This window comes from Amblyomma americanum, chromosome 4 (assembly GCF_052857255.1).
Source record: "Amblyomma americanum isolate KBUSLIRL-KWMA chromosome 4, ASM5285725v1, whole genome shotgun sequence".
Classification (NCBI taxonomy): domain Eukaryota; kingdom Metazoa; phylum Arthropoda; class Arachnida; order Ixodida; family Ixodidae; genus Amblyomma; species Amblyomma americanum.
Window position 1 is genome coordinate 216,681,704 of NC_135500.1, and position 8,686 is coordinate 216,690,389.

Here is an 8,686-nt window from a genome sequence, read left to right on the forward strand (position 1 = left end):
GTCAGGTGAGTATGGCGGATGGGGAAGTACAGTAATGCTGTGCTTGGCGAGATATTTTGTCAAGCTAAGAGCAATGAGCGGCCTTGCTTTATCGTGTAGAAGGCTCCATTGTCCAGATGCCCATAAGTCAGGACGACGGCGTCGCAGTGCATCACGCATGTGTTGGAGCACACGGATATAAAACTCCTGTTTCACCGTCTGTCCTTGTGGGATGAACTCGTGGCGTATGACACCTCTGGCATCGAAAAAAACTATCAGCATCACCTTTGTGTTTGGTCTTCTGGCGCCGCACCTTTCTCGACGCCGGAGAGCTTGTGGACTGCCATTCGGCGCTCTGCCTCTATGTTTGAGGATCGCATTGAAAACACCATGTTTCATCTTCAGCAATGGTTCCGTCGACGAATGCAGCATCCTTCTCTGCCTCGGAGAGCAAATCAGCGCTCAATGATTCCCGCATATCCCTCTGGTCCTGTGTGAGGGAGTGCGGTACAAGTCTGGCATTCAGCTTTCGTTTCCCCAAGTTCTGACCCAAATTTGGTGGCATGTTGTCTTACTAATGTCGAGAGCATCTGATAGCATGCGGACTGTAATGGTGCGGACTTGCTGTACGATTTCCCTGATCCGAGCCACGTTGTTTTCACTCCGTGAGGTTGAAGGGCACCCCTGCCTTGTGCCGTCTTACACCGACGTTCTCCCCGAAACGAACCTCTTGTGCCACTCGAGAACTCGCGCCCGCGTTAATGTCTCTTTGCCGTAAGTGTCACAAAGGAGCTCATACGTCTGTGTGGCTGCCTTGCCAAGCTTCACACAGAATTGTATGTTTACACGCTGTTCGAGGTGAACGTCCATCCCTCCACATTCACTCACAGTAGAATGCGCGGACGACTAGTGACAACGTATTTTTCTATATGTAGTGCCATCAAGCGGCTACCACAGCAATTAACATAAATAGCTCAGGTTAGCCCGAAAAGATGGCTCTACACCTACGCACCAGCATTTGTTTTGGGGAATCATTTCTAGCCAAGAAAATAAATCAGTCTCGAAACTTTACGGACAAAGGTTTTATAACTGATTGGACACCTTTCACAAAGTCGTTAACGCGCTGACGGGGTTTATAAGCTACCGTTAATCCAATGTTTCTTTTTTTAGGATTCTTACTGAATGGGTAGTCTACGCGAAAAAAGACAACTGACAGAAGTTTGTGCACACTTGTTTTTTTTTTTTTTGCGTTGCTCCTGTAAGCGAGAGGAATGCGTGAGCGTGACGCTGCCGGCGCTGATGACCCCATTGTCCCTCGTGTGGAAGAGCGTCTGGCGTTTATCGTGCTTACAAATGTCCGGTAAGCTTCTGAGCATGAAGGAGGCAGTCTTCCATTTCTGATGGTAAGCAACGCAACTTTAAATAAGTTTGAAGGGGTGTTGTTTCTACCATAACGGTGAGCTTTTAAAAAGGAAGGAGTGTCCTAGCCTCGTGAAACCAACTGAGGTTTGGTCCGAGTCGCGTGCCCTAGTCTGCAGTATTCTTTCGGTCTTCAAAATTAATTATTAATAAAAAAAATGGCAATTTTTTATTCCTGGCTTAAGGAACAAAGTGTCAATACAGATGTCGTAGATCGTTTCGAATTACCAGCCGCCGTTTTGTATAAAGCTTCAAGACGAATGTTTACGGGGCTTATTGCTGATTCTTTTCGCATGGACAAAGGCGTTATTTCGCTTTGCACTTCTGTCCTAAATGCCAGTGCTCACAAAACCTCACATCCCGCAAGGCCGAATCAGCGCCGTGGCTCAGTGGCCACGGCTGCGGACCGCCAGGTCACGAGGTTGAGTCCTGGACGCGGCAGCAGCATTTCGATGGAGGCAAAACTCAAAGGCATGCATGTTCTGTGCGGTGTCATCGCACGTTAAAGAGTGGCAAAAAAATTAAGCCTTTTCCGTCCCTTACCTCATCCCTTCCCTCACAGTATGATTGAGGTGTACGCTGAGCGAAGACAACTACTTATGCCTTCCCTTTCCTCGTGATTAAGTTGCGTTTTCCCTGTGAAGTGTGGCTTGTAGTCGCATTGCACCTAACCACCACTCTTATGTGGAGTGTTCGGCTAGACTCTGACCGCTTGGAAGAACAGCTGTCCCTCGTGCAACAAGCCCGCCGCCAACTTTTCGGCTAAAAAAACGCAAATCATCAGCAGCACTCGGTAAACAAAGCCAGATCGATATTTTTTTAGATTTTGAAAAAGCTTTTGACTGCGTGTCCCACCCAAAGCTGCTATTAAAACTGCGAACCATACTCAAGAACGACACATTGCTTGCATGGATAGCAGCTTATCTCTCCTGTAGAGGCCAATGTGTGGGAATTTATGGAGTGTGCTCGAGCTATATGTGTGTCCAGTCGGGTGTTCCACAGGGATCTGTTCTTGTGCCCCTTTTCTTCCTAGTTTTTATTAATGATATTGTTAGTGTAGTATCCGTGAAAATAAAACTTTTTGCTGATGATTGTATTATTTATCAAGAAATTAAAAACTCGAATGACCAATCTCAACTAAATTTTTCGCTAGCTCAAATAGAAAACTGGTGGTCAACGTGGCAAATGAAAATAAACAGGAAGAAAACGGTAACAATGACAGTAACACGCAAAAGAAAACCTCTCCTATTTCCCTATTCCGTCAATGGACACCCTTTATCTTCCGTTAAAAGCTGTAAATACTTAGGTGTAATCCTCACCTCAGATCTCAGATGGAATGAACATGTTTCATACATTACAAAAAAGGCTATGCAGAAACTAGGTTACATGAGAAGAACCCTGCGCAATTCTACACAAGAGATAAAACTCCTTGCCTTCAAAACTTTTATCAGACCCGTTCTTGAATACGCTTCTGTAATCTGGGATCCGTGCACTCAATTAAACATTGCCAAACTCGAAAGCATCCAAAAAAAGGCAGCTCGATTAATCTATAACTCATATAGTTGGCGTACCTCAGCAACTGCACTTGTGGAAAAAGCTAATTTAGAACCATTACAATTGCGACGGTATTTTGAACGAATGAAATACATGCATATACTCTACAATAGTAAGCTAGGTATAGATAGTAGCATTTATATCGAACATGTTATACGGCGATGTACACGATCAAACCATTCCAAAAAATTAAAAGAATATATGTGCCGAACAGATACCTTTCAAAATTCCTTTTTTCCGAGAACCGTCCGTCAGTGGAACGCTTTCCCTTGTGACGCTGTGGAATGCCCGACTGTCGAATCTTTCTTATCAAAATTGAAGTGCATAAGTTAACTCAACCTAAGCGTTTGATATTGCTTTGCGGTTGTGATTATTGTCATTGCTGATGGATCAGCGTATGTCTACCGTTAGTGTTTATTTACTAAAGCGTGCTATTGATGCCAGTGTTCTTGTGTTATGTGCCAGTGTTGTTTCTATATGCCTGAACAGAGCGAGCTTCTTTCTTATTTTTTTCTTTTTTCTTTTCTTCTCGGTGTTAATCTGCTCAAGCAGGCGGACGACACCACTGTTATCATTATCATATCTTGTAGCGCTTTTATGCGCTACAAGTATGCTCCAATGTATGCTACAATGTATGCTCACTCCTGCCAAAGGCCTTCTGCGAAGGCTGGCAGTACCTCTGAAATAAATAACACACACGCTGCGGCATGAATCGTGTTCTCTCTTTCTGTTACATGAATAAGCACATCGAAAGTTTCTGTGGTTCACTATAACCTTAGCTAAGGTGCTTTAAGAACGCACGGCGCAAATCATCAAACGCGACAGGAAACAGAGGCTTTACAGAAAGTTTTGCACTCCAGAAACAAACAATAACTCACATTTAACACAAAAGGCCTGCCAAAGACACAGCCGATACGAGCATTACCGTAATAAATACTTCATCCGCACTCAAACATAACATTTATTCTTTCTTCAACATCCAATCTGAAAATGCATTACAGGAAAAATACTCGAAAAAAGGAGCAGGTAGTGTCCTGCTGACAATGAAGGTGAATCGCTGACACCACGTTAATGACGTATTTGCTTTCAGATTTCTTCGACCTGTGCGTCTCTTTTCATTAAGTCACATCTTTATCACACGAAAAAGGCCGCGACGACGCGAAAGTACGTCTTTTCTGAGCTCACAGCTAGCGCTAAAAGCAGCGCGCGAGGTGACCTCCACCGAATGCAAATAAATATAGCGACTCGCAGTTCGCGCAGGTTATAAATAGACCCGTTCGCGAGACGTTAACAACTTATTCCCATGCTGCAAGATTAAAAGAACGGCTTCATAGAATTGATGGTGAAGAATGAAAGTGAAACTGCAGCTCCAGGCTGCAGCTTTCGTACAAAAACGAAACGGAACTAAAAAAAACTACGGAGGCGCTTAATTATCATTATGCGATGACTGTGTTTTAGCATTACGCTTCCTTGCTTGAAGAGCCGGCTTAGCGCATTAATGAGAGAGGGATGATTGGCACTGACTGATCGGGCATCCGCCGTCCACGGTAGCCACCAGCCGGATTTTTACCGTGGCAACCACCCTCAGGTTTCCCATTCCTCCGGTCGTCCAGGCAAGCCACCTCAGGGATCCTCCAGTCGTTGCCACCACCCTCCTGTCCACCACAAATGGAGAAAGTACATTTCCTTCTCTACATTTTGCTACCTGTCAATCGTGGCATGTAGTGCTAGTGTATACGAAATTCTAAGCCAGACAACGCCGAGCACATTTAGTTCGACAGCACTACATGCCTCGGTAGAGAAAAAATTGGCAGTGGCTTAACTTGGCTAACCCTGGAATTCAGCGAAAAGCAAGCACGCTTGCTAAGCGTCTGAGGCTCGTCCATGGAATCTCCGCTACACGCTCGCGACAGCCGTTCTATATATATACCCACACGACCACGTGGCTATGACGTGGTATCACATGGTCTTACGACACCCCATCGGAGGTCATCACGTGGCTTCACATCATCCCATCGGATGTTCTTAAGGTCAAAGGTCAACCCAAAGGTCACCCGATGTCAAAGGTCACCCAATGTCACAGGTCAAAGGTCAGCCAAAGGTCATAGGTCAGTGTCAGAGGTCAAGGGTTCCACACCATAACTGTACCACATATGGTCATACGCGGCTAACGTGGTTGGGCTGAAGGTCGTTCAAAGTCATTTTCCAGCCTACGCGACGACTGATTTACCTAGCGCAGTGAAGCTTTTTCGCTTCAAAAGTCGGCCTGTCAGTAGATGAAGCCTAGGAGTAACTGTGATAAGTTGGGAAGAGCGTCGCGCCAGCTGGCTGCAGCCAATGGGAGGAGAGCGAACATTGAAGAAGAGGACAATAAGAAGATGGAGGCGAAGGATGAAGTCGCCGGAGGAAGGTGCAGTCGAGAGACGTATGCAACTGACTTCAGAGGCCGCCGAACAGGAGGAACGGTGACTCGAATCGCAACGAGCAGCTCAGGCGGCTTATCGCAAGAGGAAAGTCGAGGAACGACTGCAAGAACATTTCGGTGCAACGCGAAATGTCAAGCTGTTGAGAAGATAATCAAAATGAAACAACGCTAAACAACGGGAAACGTGTCTGCGCATCTAAATTGCATTTAGCTGAATGAGATAAATCGAGGGCAATTTTTGGTGAGACTAATAATGTTAATGCGTTAAAAAAATAAACCAGTGGAAAGGCATGTTGTCTTTTACCGGAATTAAATACCCTGTTGAGTCGGCGAGATAGGTTCGTCTTTTCTTAGGTCCTTTTCTTGAACGTTGCACCGTTTCACACTCTTCGCAGTCATAACAGAAGTGGGACTGCAAACCAGTGACAGGGACGTATCTCTCTCGCAGCAGCGCACACTGGAGGAGCTAAAAGGCATCACTCACACACTCTCACACACCTCACTGTACGAGTACCTAGTACAACGTACATGCACCGTGAAGATGCCTATGTCATTTTAATGCGCAACTGAATATGATCATCACCAGGAGAAACCTCAGCAGAGCACACGTTATCCATTATGTTTACTAGAAGTTAGCACGTGCCAGGATCTCGTAACTGGACGAAGAGTGAACGGGTCACGTTGAAAGCCTTTCTTCTGTGCGAGATGACGAGGAAGAATACAGCTGCTGCAAAGGTTTTACCTTACGCTGATACAGAGAGGTAGTAGCAGTTGTCGTATTTCGCCGTAAATGCCGCGCTAATGTTTCATTTGTGTCGGTCGGAAAAAATTACATTTACGGCAGCAGACAAAGTCCACGAGCTACATGTGGTTGCAAACATAGCGATGGCACCTAACAATTGTACATGTCCTTGAGCGGTTTTTGCAGAAACATACTATACACACTGTCTGCGAAGTGTGTCATGCAGGATTTGTATTGCACGTTTTACTGAAATTCATTTAGAAGTAATGTATGCAAGCTTTTGATCCCACTCAAAGTGAGCATAGATATAAGCTTCCGCTACCTGCGTCATGTAGGCACACTTTAGCCTTCCGCAAGGAACATATTTCAAGCATTATTCACAATTCTTCCACGGTAGTGAATACAGACTCGGGCCCGTGTGTTGCATACAGCCGATGTAGGAGGCACACAGGGATACATTTCCCTTCATATCTTTGGGAACAAATTAACCTAAGCGAAAGCTGGCTACATTCTTGCGGACATCTTTTTTGAGAGTGAAATCGCAACCACGGGCACAATATAATTTTAAAACAACCACTTCTGAGGGCAGAAATTTCGCTCGAAAAGTTTGTACCTCTTCGTAGACAGTGGAATCGAAGTTGCCTATGTTATCGGGCGCATTACGTTGAAGCGTCCCGTCTCACGCGTGCGGCGATTTCAAACGGCGCCGTTTTCAGCTGGCCGGTCTTCCCAGTCCTGACGTTTGTGGGCCATTAGCGCTCACACCGCTGCCACCCGGCTGTCAGCTCGAGCACGAAGAATGGGTCTCCCGGGTAGAAATGAACAATGAAGGCTGAATATGTACAACGGTGTGCGTATTCACACCTGCGCCAGATTAAGCCATCGAGTTGAGCTTACACGGCCATACAGCTTTCAGTCAGGTTCGTTAGAGGGGTGCACGCCACTCGGTCCTGGCAGTTTTAGGGGCCTTTTTCTCCTAGCCGCGGCCCTTCCGGGGCGTTATAAGGGCATCTACGAATATGTATGCGCATTTCACAGCTGCCGGCCGCCCGCGGTGCCGCCTGTAGCGGCAAGCAAAAAAGCGATCTCCAGTCGCCAACCGCGTAGCGTGCGCAGACCCGCCTAAGCGGTTTCCGAAACACGGCGCGTGCCTGGTTAACACGAGTATGCATACCCAGACGCGAAGCACAAGCAAAGTTACGAACTGCGGGAGCCTATCGAAAAAAAAAAGAATGAGACAGTACTGAATTTTCTTTTGGAACTGTCATGTTAGTTGTAAGTAAGAGATGTAATCCATACCAGTGTCTGCCACCACCGAAATGCGCCTTTGAAGTCCGACGTGAAATGTCGCGGCCGCTGTGGAGTGCAAACTTCGGTTCCACGGTCAAGAAATGCAAAGCCGGCTGTTGCTGATCTCCGCCTCAGAGACGACGAAGAGTGCAGGAGCACGCGCAGTTCCACGCGTCGAGGGAAACCTTACGAACCCCAACGAACGCGTATAATTAATTGCGACTTGAACGTTCAGGAGAAGCCTCGACTCCCTGTGCCTCCAAAAGGAAACTGGTGTGCACAATCCACCCAGTGGCGGCTGCTTTTGAACCGATGCCGCAGCACAGGCACAAAACTCCCAGAGAGGGACAAACGTTACCCAAAGTGCCCATCGCGCCATCGCCTATGTGTTCATGAGACCATTGTCCTTTTTATAATCATGAGCCGTGCCAAGCCTACCGCAAAATGGTATTGAGACACCCCCGTGTAATGCAACCCACGGCAGGAATGCATTAGGTGAAAGATAAAAAGAACACAAGAGCGGAAAGGATAGAGGAAGACATTACTTGTCGTTGAGTAAAGAAAGTGCGCAAAATAATACAAAGAAGGTGGAGAAGGTCATTCCATTCACCATTCACTTGAACCCTGCACGCGCCCCTACGGCTGCTCACCTCACTACTTCTGGCGTCGGAATGCAAGCGCGAGGTGACCGTTTCCACAAGCGTGCGGTCCTCACGCGCTGACAAGCCAACGACACACTACAGGAGGATATCGCCTCGCGCTTGTAGCAGCCCCCCCCCCCCCCCCCCCTTCCCGTTCCAAGTTGTGATACTGCGTGTGCGGGACTCACTGAGGATTGCTTTAGCTTCACCCATGCGGCGTTGAGGTCAAATAAATAAGGAAAAGTGCATGCGTGGAAAATATTTGAATGTACTTCATGCGTCAGGCATGACTTTAGTCTTTTTCTTTGTGCCTTCTATTTTCTTTCCTCGTGTGAGCGTGCTTCGATTAATTGCAGCGCTATCTGTACAGCTATAACGCAGAAGCCAACGCCCTGTCCCTATATATAGTGTCTTGGATAAAGCTGCTGCTGGCATTTGCCACTGTGTCCTTGTCGCTCTGCCATGCTTGTCCTTAATTTTGCGCTTTGCAATGCAGGGAGACGAAACGCGCGGTTTCTTCTTGTGAAGTACTCGGAGCTGCCGTGATATGACCGTCTCACGCGCAAAAAAAATGTCACTCGAACACGCCACGAGCGATTCTGGGGCCACCCTGGGTAAGTGCGGGTGCATTCGATT